At 40.9% G+C, this 13,943-nt stretch overlaps 1 long non-coding RNA gene across 2 annotated transcripts; it reads right to left on the bottom strand.

Annotated features, from left to right (window-relative positions):
• Positions 1 to 2,521: 2,521 nt before the first annotated feature.
• LOC135313165 (uncharacterized) lies at positions 2,522 to 13,666 on the bottom strand. Of its 2 annotated transcripts, XR_010372781.1 has the most exons (4): positions 10,368 to 13,666; positions 9,603 to 9,651; positions 8,146 to 8,220; positions 4,442 to 7,010 (listed from the first exon to the last, which is right to left on the bottom strand). It is a non-coding gene; the product is annotated as an uncharacterized LOC135313165 (long non-coding RNA). The 2 variants fall into 2 exon arrangements; XR_010372782.1 differs by lacking the exons at positions 4,442 to 7,010; positions 8,146 to 8,220 and adding an exon at positions 2,522 to 4,435.
• Between the last annotated feature and the right edge of the window lie 277 nt (positions 13,667 to 13,943).

The raw sequence follows: 13,943 nt of genomic DNA, 5'->3' as shown, positions 1-13,943 counted from the left end.
GGCCCCAAAAGCGATCCCTTCACTAGCACAACTCCAAAAACATTTGAGTGGTCTTGCTTTTATATAAGGTGACATCTATGACCCTACCAAGCCCTCACAGGAAAAAAAGTATTACACTGTGAGCTCAGAGCCCAAAGGTTATACCTGGTGGAAAAATATCACTCAGAACAGTGAGAAGCAGGAGTAGCCTGGACAGTGTCATGTTCTTGAGTTGCCGTACCCCAGTGCAGAGCAGACACAAAAGGCAGGAGACCCGTTCCTCATCTCTCCTGCCAACAGAGTTTTATGCAGTGGACCAACTTGAACAGATCCGAAATGGAGAAGGCAATTTTGACACGGTACTGATCACTGGAACAGATCTTTAGCACCAGTCCCAGGCAACTGCAGGTAACAACACCACAAACACTGAGTCCAGAAAGGGCCACTGGGTATCTATTTCATGTGTAACAAAGCAAGAAATGTTTCCCCAAGTCCTTGTAGAAAAGGTGGACAGGTATGACAGACAAGCAGTGGAGGATAGCACCAGTGCTTTAAAACCCTGCCGCGGCAAGGTGTCGGTCAAACAACTAGTCATTTCTAGAAAGCAAATGGGTACCCACACTTTACAAGGGCAGGCAGCCCACCTCCTGCAGCCACATCTGCCTGTGGGGCAGGGGGAATACACCTTCCCAGCCCCAGACCGGGGATCAGATTAGCTTGGCACACACAAGCAAGGCTCACCAGCTTTTGAAGTTATTTTTGCAGGGATATGGAACCTAATTTGAGGTCTATAGATCTGATGATTCACATATTTCTATTGCCAAGCATAAATATCAGATAAAGAAAGGTTCCATATGTGAAGAATTCTAGATCTGACAGTTCTAAGGCAAAGTTTCAGACTTCTTGTTGCCCCTGATTGCAAGGTTTCTGGGCTATGAAGACATGTAGCTAGTGTCAGCTTAACTCAAACTTAAACTTCCTTGATTTTATTTGTGCTGTAGGCCACTAAAGCAGCTTATATTTTACAGTAAAGTCCTTTAAATTGCATGTCTAATCCTAATCTTTTCTGAATTCATTCTATCTCCTTGATAATTTCCCCTTAATGGCCTACAAGTTAGAAGAAAATAAAATAAAACCTCAAACCAAAAAAGCAAGCACACACCCTCCTTTCCTTAAAATTACAATGCTGCTTTGTTTGCAAAGTAGGTAAGTGCAAGAAGCTTCAGATCCTCAGTGTTGCAGGGGTTGTAACACCGCTAATTGTGTGGGAGTGATGCGATTAGAGCAGGGGAGCAATGCAATGCTGAAACAAGCCTTTACCCTTGAATAAGTTTGTGTTGCTTTTAAGAAAGCAGGAATTACATGGATATGAAGGAGGAAAGCCTGCAGCAGTTTGTTGCTGTTAGATATATTTTAAAATACAGAAGTTAGATTTTTTTTTTCTGAAATATTGAAAGGTAGAATAAGTGTGAAAGAGGACTTTACCTCATTTTCACTCAAAAAGTACATGGGATGTATATGGCATGTTGATTTTCTTAATTTAGACGTAGCAGAAAACAAAATGCTTACACGGGGCCTTTCTGATATAGGAAAACCATCTGGAAACTGTCTTGTTTTGTGAGAAGAAATTTCTTACAGAGACTCTCTAATTTCTTTTAAACTGTTTTGCTTTAAAGAAAATGAGATATCAATTGTCCTCAAAGACAAATTTATATTTCATAGCATATTATTTCAGCATTAGAAACTACTTGTCATTTAGGAACATTCAAGCTCTGCAGTTAGTAAATGTCTTTATGCGGCTGGCGCCTGAGTGAGGCTCTCAGAACTGGTATGGAAGACAAGATTGTGAGGAGAGACGTGCTGAAAGCAAACAGGCAGGGTGTGGAAATCAGCCATTAAGGTTTTTCTCATAAAGTAACAACTTCACACGCTTCAAAGTCCTTCTCTCTTTCTTTAAAACCGGGACTGAATCCTTTGTGTAACCTTTGTCTGCTGCTGATACTTGTAATAAGTGAAAAGGAGCAAGACTGCAGCGATTTTGATTTTATAAAACTTCATTAATCATTGACATGGAAACAAAGACATTCACATCCAGCCACATTGTGCTCCCATTGGCAAGAACTGTCAGGCCTTGAACAGTTGCTCCAGGTTTGGCTCCTCTCGTATTTTAACAGCCTCAGCACCAAATACTTTGCATTGGAAATTAGTCACTTACTGCAACAGTGGAATGAAAAGGATCTGTATGATTTGGACTTTCTCCAAACCACAATTAAACTTTAAAAAAAAAAAAAGAAGCCCATTTTCTCCAGTGGAGAAAAGCATACATTATTAATTTCTTCCTGTATTGTTCAGCTCCAGGTTTTGGAGTTGGGCAATTCTTTCTCTGCTCTAGGTTTTAGTAATAATACTGCTTTTGATTTAGTGCCCTCTTCTGCTTGATAATGTGAGTGCATGTTGCCCAATAGTTAATTCTCAATTAGCCCTGACTGGAGAATAACATTTCCCAGTAACTACTGAGAAAGAAAATAGCCTTACGCAGGAAGAAAGACAACAGGATTTTTTTTTATTTTAATCAATAAATCACATTATGGGAAGGTGATCAATGAATCTCCACAGACTTCAGTAATTTAGTTTAATTACAGAGAGGGAAAGAGAAAGAGGAAGTATGGTCTTGATACATATTACTGTCTCTCTTCTTCCACTTATTCTCTATATTTCCCCCTTAAATTTAATTGGCTTGTACACTGCTGTCAGTGCCAAACTGAGAAGACAAAGTACAGGCAGCCCAACATTCTGAGGCAAAGCACAGAAAATATAGCAACGTATAACACTTTTCCAAGGATGCAAGCAGAGCTCACACATACATCTTCTGAAAGATCATTAAGTCATGAAGGTTTAAAATACAGAAAACTATCACTTAAGCCATATTTTTAGGTAATTAAGAGACACTGAATCTGCACATGAAGCTGATACAAGTAATTAACAGAGCACATGAAGAGGAGTCTTCTATTCTGCAGAAGTTTCCCATTTGTTTGTTATAGAGGAGCTAGTGAACATCAATCACAAACAGCCTTTCAGAGCTTGCTCAAGCAATCATTTGGGTTTGGGAACACATCAAGAGTAAACAGGAAACATTTGCAGATAGCTAAACTGCTAAGCAAATCATGCCATTTTAACCACCTGTTTAATTACCTGTAATCCAAGCAAGTGGCAGGAACAACACCAGCACAGAAACCTCCAGTTTTAGCCCTTCTTCCCATCCCAGTAAAGTCAGAGGAGGCAACGTCTCCCACAGCATTCCAAAGGAGTAAGGACAAGAATGCAGAAGAATCCATTTAGCCACAGTGATGCCTATCACCCTGGGGTAGACCTTATTTACATCATCCTGTGCACCTCCTATCTTTTGCAGCAGGTGGGCAGGGCAAGAGTAAAGCATATAACCAAGAAATACGCTCCCCAGGAGTGGAGCTGTCTACATAGCAGCGCTCTGTGAAAGCAGAGCTAATTACAGCCACCAAAGTACTACTCAGCTGCATCATATATATGCATTTGCTCACCTGCTGGCAAACACAGCAAAATAATATCCTGATCTTCTCCTTGTCTCTCAGCTGGTAGGAACTTTGTGTCCTTCCCACCTCTCTGGTAAAACAGAAGTTGGGGTTGGCTAGTTGGCTCAAAATTTATGATGGAGAGGCAAGGACAGAGACCAACAGGTGGGGAAAAAAGCACAGCTTCAGTTCTTGGCTTTGTTTGGGGTTTTTTGGGGTTGTTTTTCTTCCAGAAAAACAGATAAAAAATAGTATTTTGTTACATCATCAAAGCTTGCTGCAGAGACACTTGGTTAAAGTATTTCACTCTCAGATTTTCCAGATTTTGAGTACCAGCTTGAAGTTTGAATGATCTTTTTCAGTAATTGTCTTATGCTTTAAGAAGCAAATGAAAATAAAATGGAAATTCTATATTGACATCAACACAGGCAAAGAGTAAAACTGAAACTGTTAGTTTGCCTTCGCCTGTCTCCAGCATTTCAGCTCAGTGAATTGCTGCTAGCAGCAACAGGCTGTCATCCTTCACATGAGCTAGTGCCAGAGATGGGTGAAATGCTTTGCCAGCTGCTTTTGCAGACACTTGCTGACTGCAGATGAGCAGTTTAAAGTTGGACAAATTCGGCAATCTCAGGCTTTACTCTGAGCATTGAAGTGTATTGTCAAGAACAAACCTTTTCCCCCATCTCCTTTAGACTTGCATTATGTCTGCTCTCTGCTGTGATCTTGTTCTCTGTAAGGAGCCAATACTCTTTCACCATTTTCCATGGTCCATCCACAGCCTTTGTGTAGCAACCCAAAAATTGACTTTTCTTGGGTTGAAGGGCAGAAAAATACTCATCTACGTGGTAATTAGACTCAGTACTAATGTGACTGATTGATAAAAGCGATCAATGATGGCTAGGGGCCACCTAAACAAGTGAGACAAAGAATTTCAGATTCAGCAACAAGGCATTCTGCATGCAGTTATTGGTTACTTATTTTGAAGAGCAACCCTCTGCAAATTGCAAAGTGTCTCTGTTGTTAATCTAGGGTAATCAAGTGCTGAAGCAGACCATGCTGTGCTGCATGTCATCACAGCCTGAGTTTATAATATATTCCCAGTTCCTTTGGCTTTCAAGAGTAGTCTCTTTTTTTAAAAAAAAAAAAGAGGCTCTCTGAAACAAAGCATACGTACAGGCTACCCTGGGACTCTTACATTTTTTGAAATCAGAAAGACTGAAAGCTTTGGAACGCACATCATAGGCTCTGCTTCAGTTGTTCAGGCATCTGGTCCCAAGGGCTAATATATTTTGCCATGTACCCGAGCAGTTCCAGAGATAAACAGACATTCAGCAAAGCAAATTTTGGAAACCTTACTGCCAGCTGCAGAAATTAGAAATAATTTCTTTCACTGGGAATTAGTGAAAATGAGGAAATGGAACATTTAAGAGTATCCATCACAGGATGTTTAATCTACCAGATAAATAAATACAGATTCTCATCCACCAAAACATCAAAGACACTTATTCCAGTGGCTTTGTCTGCAAAAATCACAGTGGCTTTATCCTTTAAGCGGAAGGCAGTGGTATGGCTTCTTGAAGCTTAGGAGCCTGATTTTGCCTCTGCGTTATTCCAAAGCAAGTACAGGGGCAACAGGCTATATTTTTGCTGGAACACTACTATCATTTCCTTTACAATGGGGGAAGGAGCAGGTGTTGCTTTGTGCTGTAATTTCACTTTCAACATCTTTCCAAAGTTCTGCTTGAAGAGAAAGTAGTCAGATATACCTTATAATTCACACCTTCTGTATAAATTGTGTTTAATATACCGTATTTGGCCCTGGTTTAGAATTACCACCATTCTATGATGCTGTAATGCTTTTTAGCAGGTGTGGGGCTCAGAAAAAAATGTGTAGTAGAGGCACACTCATGCACATACCCACAGCACAACGGAGGGACAGGAGAACAGTGTCATGCAAATCCATTATTCATTATAGATCTTTAATATTATTAAGATAACACTAACAAGACAAGATTATTTAGCTATTCTGTTCTTTATTAGTCCCTAAGATTCTTTGTCCAGTTGAACACCTGTGGCATAACCTTCCACAGGAATTTTCCTGGCCATCTGTGAGCACTCAGAGAGGGGCTTTACCATACTGTAAATTGCTCGGGATTGGTACAAGAGTGTTCTCTCAAACCTCTGTGTTGTTATGCCATTGCTGCATGTCACGGCTACAACAGAACAACACAGGAAGACTACAGCAAGATGGGTAAGGTTTGGTAGAAAGAGGGCCCAGCACCGCAAAGGTAGGAGCCACTGCTTTTGATTAATGATGATAACTTCAACCGGTGTTATTTTTATTTTCATGCTATGAAGTACCTATTGCTACTACTTGAAAATGGGTTTTGTTCTCAAAGCAGGAGCCTTAAAATGTTTCTTCCTGGATAGTATTGTGCAAGGAAGGGTAGCATCTGAAATGTTTATGCAGGGGGGAAAATCAGATCTTGTACAGCTAAATGTCCTGTGCTTAGAATTGCAGATCCAAACCTGGGAGCAAACAAAGTTGTTAGGTTCCCTGTGACCCAATTTAAAAATACTAACAGGTAATTTTTATAAGGTTTTAACTTAGTTAAAACCTTTTACTTAGCATGGAATGTTACAATAGTATAATTATGCACCACAGTTTGGACCAAAAGTGAGAAATCAGTGTACATAATGAGAGAACAAAGACCAACAACGAGTTCACCTGACATGGTTTCAGTTCAGTCTAATGCTTCTCTTAGCACGTGTACTTATTATACGCTGGGTGGTGCTTTGACGGTTACTACTGGATGCTACTTTCTAAGGCAGAGATGTTAATGACAGAAGTGTCTCTAGCCAACTTAAATAGGTCATCTGTTGCAGCAATGAATACTAGTCCTAATGAGCACTCTGTGGTATGACAAACTGCATAATTTCTTTTATGACTCTAAGGAAGAGTATGAGGTTTCACACAGGAATCAGCTGGTTGATTGCCACAAATATTTCCATTAAACTTTTCAAAGACTTCAGCACTGCTTACTGGGAAAAAGACAAATGAATCTGGTTTAGAGGAAGCAACAATACATGATGTTTAGCAACAGACTTATGAGTCAGGTCTTTTTCTTTGCAAAACTTCAAAGCAAACTGTAAACTTGACTGCAGGTTATCAGGTAAGTGAATTACAGCATATAAACACTACTGCTGCGTAAATCACGCTTATCTGTTGGCTTGTGAAAACTTGCTCTGCTGCCACCACCAGAGCCCAACTTCAAGGAATCCCTCATCTTCAGATGTATTGCTCAGGAATAAATTAATTCCCCTGTGAGCTGGATGCATTCTGCTAAGCCTTATACTAATATTTATTTGCTTAATTTCAGGCATGAGGTAAACCAGTTGTGTTTGCTGAGATTAGTGATATAGGTGGCTTCACAGCAGTGTGAATTTGGGGCCAACAGCCACACACAGAAGAATTGCTGTCCTCTGAAAAGAAAGGGAAATAATAGTATATTCTTACTCAGGCATGCTCTCAGCATGAATTCAAGGCTTCATCTGAGGATGTTATCCATTAATACTACTACTATCCCTTCACCAAATAATTGGTATTTTTTAAAAAGTGAACTGGATACTAATTTGATTCTCACATCAACATTCTTTTGATTTTTTTTTTCTTTGAATTCCCCCAGAAATATAATTTAATGCAGACTGAAAGGTAAGATCCATACCCTAAGTGCTTACAATCAATACACACGCTAAAAAAAACCCCAAAAACTAGTTATTTCATAACTGGGAATGAATGCTCTTGGCTTGTAAATCAGAGAAAGTCAGCCCGGCTTTCAATCTTCCAGCGCTAAGTAGTAAAATGTTTGATAAACATTTCTTTTATTTTTTTTGACAACCACACTGAATCAGAATGTAGTAAGGGAGTCTCTTTGTAACTTTGTGATGCTATATTCATGAAAAGACTTTTTTTTTTTCAAAAAGAGCCCAAGCAGTTTAAGCAGAATGCAGTAGATGCACATTCTGGCAGCAGATGCATCTATTTTTCACCTATTTTCAATTTGTTCCATCAAAGGCGCTTCCCACAGCTTGCCTTCCCTCCCACTCCCACCCCTCTCAGTTACCGTCTCTGCCTTCATTAATTGGATCGGATATACTGGGTATTTGTTGCCTAAATCGAAATCTGGAATAACAACTCAACAATTTTTAGGGTTGCAAGATGTTTATGGGGGAAAATAGATATTCCTAACTCTATTGCTTTCTCTGTATCACTGCATTTACTTGTCCCAGAGTGGAGATAATTTCTTGGGAACTTATTTTTCTGATGTGATATCCTCAGGTGCCCTTAGCTTTCACTTTGAACAAAACCACAGCTTTGAGAGGCACAGTCTTGCAACTTTCCTGCACGTCTCACTCACATTCAATAAATAGCTGTTCCCTTTCACACCGTTATTCCCAGTAACACAAAAAAACTCTATTTGGTAGAGGAATATATCTTACACTAGCATTTTGTAAATTATTTTAGAATTGTAGGATTGGCTTTGCTTTAATTTTTTTCTTAGTTTTGAATGCTGAAACAACATGGAAAAATATCGTGAAGTTTAAAAACAAAATTTACCTTTTATGACAAGAAGATAAGAGGCATTATCTGGTCAGGCCACGCCTGGAGTACTGGGTACAGTTCTGGTCCACGCTATACAAAAAGGATGTGGACAGGCTGGGAGGGGTCCAGAGAAGGGCCACCATGATGATCAAAGGACTGGGAAGTCTGCCGTATGAGGATAGGCTGGGAGAGCTGGGTTTGTTCAGCCTTGAGAAAAGCAGGTTTAGAGGGGATCTCATCACCATGTACCAGGACTTAAGGGGTAGCTACAAAGAAGATGGAGACTCCCTTTTTACACAGAGTCACATGGAGACGACAAGGGGTAATGGACACCAGTTGCTCTTGGGGAGATTCCAATTGAACATGGGAGGGAAATTTTTCACAGTGAGGACAGTCACCATTGGAATAATCTCCCCAGGGAAGTGGCTGACTTGACCACACTGGACACCTTCAAGAGTTGTCTGGACAGGGTGCTAGGCCATCTTGTCTAGACTGTGCTCTTCCTAGAAAGGTTGGACTAGATGATCCCTGAGGTCCCTTCCAACCTGGGATTCTGTGATTCTGTGATCTTATTTTATATTGCAGTAGATGATGGAATAAGCAACCATGCATTTGCAAAGGAGACAAAGCATAATGATAAGGTTGTAGAAGTGTATTTAGAACATACATTTTGAGGATGCAATGCAAAATAACTTTCTTTGCTCCGTTTCCTTCTCCTCTTGTGCTGCTGCTCCAAGAATTAGTGTATGAATTGTTAACTAGCAGCAAATAATTTTGAGAATTCCTGGCCTGGGAGGTTTATATGCTTAACTTTCTAGTTAAGCATATACCAAGATTCAGGTTCACATTTCAACCAAACTTTCTATCCCCTCAGTTTTCTATCCCCATCCTACAGTCCATTTTGGAAAGGGGAGTCACGGGAATAGCAAAATAGTAAGATTATTGTGGGCAAAGTTTTTTATTCTATAAAGTAATAAAGCCAACTGAGCGAGATACTAGCAAAATTTTAAGAATATTATATTCAGTATTTTTCATTAGCACAAACTAAAAGTGCAGAGAGAGTAATAATGAAAACTGTCTCAAAAAAACCCCAGTCCAGAAGGTTACAACTTCACCATGCTTACACTGAGGATAACAAGAGAAGAGTATCTATATAATTTAAACCAACGTCCAAAGAACAATTTTTGCCTAGAAGAAAGCTACAACTCTTGGGTCTTTATCCAGTTTGCATGGGACTAAGATAAAGCCATAAATAAATGGTTTGGCCTCTAGCCTTTACAAGATGCCAGCAATGGCTCCCAAACAATAAGAAATACTTCAGTTCTTTTTCGCAGCATACTTGTTGGGAGCAGAAATACAAATTCAGCATCAGAGAGCACGTGAAGACTTACCACATGCTGCAATTGCCACTAACTGAGAAAAAAAAGAAAGGTGAAGAACGGGAAACCACATGTTGCAATTGTAGTGTGTACCTTTAGGGTTCCGTAGCAACTTCTTCAGGTGTCTTCTCCTCCACAGAAACTGGAAATGGAGACAAAACACCAATGAGAGACATTGGAAACAACTCACTCAACAACAAATAGTCGAGTAACTTGTTTCCTTTAGTCGAAAGGATCCTTTGAACTAAAGGGATACAATTTACAAAGACATATTACACATACAGACACTTCTCCTTTTAGCCTTTTAATGCTTATTGTAAAAGAATTTAGAGGCCAAACTTCTAAACTCCTTTGAAAATCTCCACAATGATGATGTTAACAAACATCATCTTTGCGTTTAATTATATTTTTCAACTTCAATAGGAATATAAGATTGTTTATACCTTCATTGAAATGCTGTAATGTTCATAAATATCAGTATCTATATTTTTCTTTACAGCAATGCAATTTAAGAAAATTATATCTTTCAAATTAAGTCAGATGTTAAAAAAAAAAGTGTTACATCACATGCAGCACAAGGGAGAATTTCTTGTTCTTAATGAACTTTACACCTAGCCCCTTAGCAGGGCACTGAGCTCAAAACACCCCCATGGTCCAACTTAGCAATACCTACTTCTACTGCATGGCATATAATTTAAAAATTAAATTTTCTGCTGACAGTATGATGCCAAACACAGTCATTGCCAGCAGCCACATTGCATCACTCGATTTCTGCATGCTCTTGCAGATAGTTCAGTGCAAACAGCCATTAGTGCTTTTCAGAGACAAAACATTTCAGACCCAGCTGTACTCTTGCACCTTCTGAAGTTTGCCCTGACTCCTCAGCATCAACGTCCTGGCTCCTTGAGGATATGTCAGAAAACTCTTGAGCTGCTGAGGCCACTCCTTCCTTGACACTCTCTAAGATTTCCTCACAGGCGAAAGAAGCTGCAACACCCAAGACTTTGCTCACAGTTTCTATGAATCAAATTAGAGAGATAATTGTCTTGTCTTTCCGTTCACTGGCATGAATAAGGGTGAGCAATCAAGGCTCACAAAACATGAGGTACCTGCCTAACATACACATTTGAAGTAACTGAAGACAACAGGATTTACCAGATGATTAAATTTTATCACACAAATAAAAGTTTGCAAGTGGAATTCCAGGGAAATTCTGACTCTGGGGCAGAAAACTATAAACATGAACCATTTTCATGTCTTTTGACAAAGGTAAGTATTCTCTAACACATGCATTCTCTTGCAGATGCCCTCATTTTATTTCCGTCAAACTACTACTGATGTGCAAGATAGTAAAGGTAAAGCTTCCATGGAAATAATCCTAGTCTGATCAACACCATAAGACATTACATATGCTCTCCACAATATGGCATGAGTAGCTTTAATGTAGAATGATCCTAACATCAGGCTGAAGATTTAGGCCACAAATCCAGCGTAGCATGATTGCCAGCTAGACATTTTTCAATATTCCTTAAGGATAAAGCAATCTATCTGCATAAAAAGTCTGTAATAGGTCTTTATACAGATAACCACTGCAGGGATACTGAACACATCGCCCAGCAGTTACATGTTAAATTTTACTTGAGTAAATTCTCTCTTATCATGTTCTGCTAACCTTCCTGTTGGAGGCCTCCATCATCACATGCCTTAACTGCTCAGCATGATAAGGTTTGCAGGGACTTTGTTGTTACAAATTGTGTCCTATACTAAGCTATGTGTATATTAAATTCATCTAATTAAACAGCTTCATTAGAAGCTCAATAAATGCAGTAAATAGGAGTTTCAAAAAGCTAGCATCCCATGCCTTTTTCCAAATATCAGCTTGCAGTTATTTAAGTGCAGCATATTCTGAACATCAACTGTTTTGCTTTATTTTGCAGAATACTGACTGCATTTTGAGGGAGCAACAGAACAAAAAAATCAGGAATTGCTACCTTTGTCTTTACAGGGAACAGCTATGCAATAAAAATAGTACATTTGAAATTCAGAACATTAGATATTTTATAGCTAGCATCACTTGATGTAATGCAATACATTTGCTATGTTAACAAGCTGCTGGTTTTGAGTTTATAACATCAAACATTCCGTTTATATTACAAAAAACTTCCTCTCTCGCTTAAGTATTTCACCTTGCTAGTTTTTGTTTACTTCTTGTGATGTTTCAGTGCTTTAAGTTCTTTTGCACTGAGAATAGATTAGTAAGCAAGCAGAGGGAGCAACCTGGACTTTTCTGCTTTTTAATAAAACCTGATTTCCTTTGAATGGGAATTGTGTTTATTTGCCACCTACAGGAATACCTGCCTTGAAAACAAACGTTAACACTTATACCACTCGTACTGAACGGTTTGCCTCTGGTCTGAAGTATTCTTTATGGCTATCAGAAAGGCAATCCATTGCAATAAAATATGGATTCCTCCCAGTGCATCCATCCACATCACTGCAGAGTAGCTGTCACTCCCTAAACTGGGGGGGCCTTGTTGCGGCAGGCACTGCATTTTTTAAAACCTCTGTCTGTACATATGAGTAATTGTCCTTGGTTACTCCAGAAAACTCCAGCTGGTGCTTTTATTCAAGTGGCTGTCACATCTATTCCTTGAGCACGCCTGGCTGGAGCTTCCTAGGAGCGACCTTCCTGGTGCCACGGCTGAAGTGCTCTTTTCAAGAAGCAGCAGTAGCTGGTGGTCCAAGCATGCTTGCCCACAGCAGCACCAGACATGGCAGCTTGCACCAGGTCATCATCCATGCCTTAAGGCATTATATCCAGCAAAGGTTCAGACTGACCCACGAAGATCGTTTCAGCATTGTTTCTTTGGCCTATTGTAACTACAGCAAGCTACCTAAGTGTCTTGGTGCTTTGAGCACCACGAAAATAAGAATCAGTGTATAACCATGGAGGCTATTTTGAGCATTAATCTGACATCTGACATTAATACTGACATCAACGGCGGACGACGACAATGACTACGACAACAGTCGATGATGGTGACAGTCAGCAACGACGATGATGGTCCATGACGAATATGGTTGTTGACGATGGACTACGATGACGACATTTGACGACGACGGACGATGACGACAGTCAACAACGGCCGATGACGGTCGACGACGACAACGACGACGATGATGGTCGACGACAGCAACAATCGGTGACAATGGGTGATGATGACGATGACAGGTGACAACTGTCGACGGCGACAACTGTAGAGGACAAGCAATGATGGATGACAGCAATGGTTGATGACGGTCGATGAGAATCAACGACAACGACGACGCTCGATGACGACAACGAGGATGATGCCCGCTGCTGCTATTGAACGACAACGTTGTTTGACGACAACAACAACGGTCGATGATGAACGACGACAACGACGACAACGAAAACGTTGATGACAACGGTTGACAATGACGACGGTCAATGACTACGATGACAATGGTCGACAACGACGACGATGACAAGAACAGTTGAGGAAGATGGTCGATGATAACGATGAAGGTCAACAACGAGGAAGACGGTCAACGACGATGACAACAACGATCAATGCCGACAATGGTCAACCACGACAATCCACGACGACGGTCAACAATGATGCTGACGCCAACGCTCAACAATGATGATGCCGACGACAGCGGTTGAAGATGACGACAACGTTCAACGATAACGGTCGACAGCGACAACAACAATCAAAGACGACAACATTTGATGATGACAACGACGATCGACGACAACAATGACGACGACAATGACGATGACAAAAAAGGTCGAGGATGATGGTCAATGACAATGACGAAAGTCAACCGCAACGACGGTCAACTACGAAGGACTACGACGACGACATTCGACGACGACCATCAACGACAACGACGACCATCGACACTGCCCAATGACGATGACGAAGCCCGATGACGCCCGACGATGCCCCCCGATGACATCGAAGCCCGATGACAACACCCGATGATGCCGGTCGTCAACGACGCCGACATCCGTCGACGCTCCAATGCTGACGCCCAACGCAGATGCCCGATGTCAACGACCGATGACGACGACTGACAAAGATGATGCCTGACGATGACCGTCAACGATGCCCGACGACGACGATGCCCGACGATGACGATGCCCGACGATGACCATCGATGACGACTGTCGACGATGATGTCCGTCGAAGCCCACTGATGACGCTGCCACCCGTCGATGCCGCCGCCGCCCGACGACAATGACTGACAACAACGATCATCCATCACGACGACGACCATCGATGACGATCAATGACTACAACGACCGTTGATGACGATGACCGTCCATGACGACGACAACCGTCATCGAAGACCGTCCACAACAACGACCGTCCACAAAGACGACAACAGTTGACGACAACTGTC

The sequence above is a fragment of the Phalacrocorax carbo genome, chromosome 4 (assembly GCF_963921805.1).
Source record: "Phalacrocorax carbo chromosome 4, bPhaCar2.1, whole genome shotgun sequence".
NCBI lineage: Eukaryota > Metazoa > Chordata > Aves > Suliformes > Phalacrocoracidae > Phalacrocorax > Phalacrocorax carbo.
The sequence above is the reverse complement of the archived record's forward strand: the minus strand, read 5'-3'. Positions and strand labels throughout refer to the sequence as shown.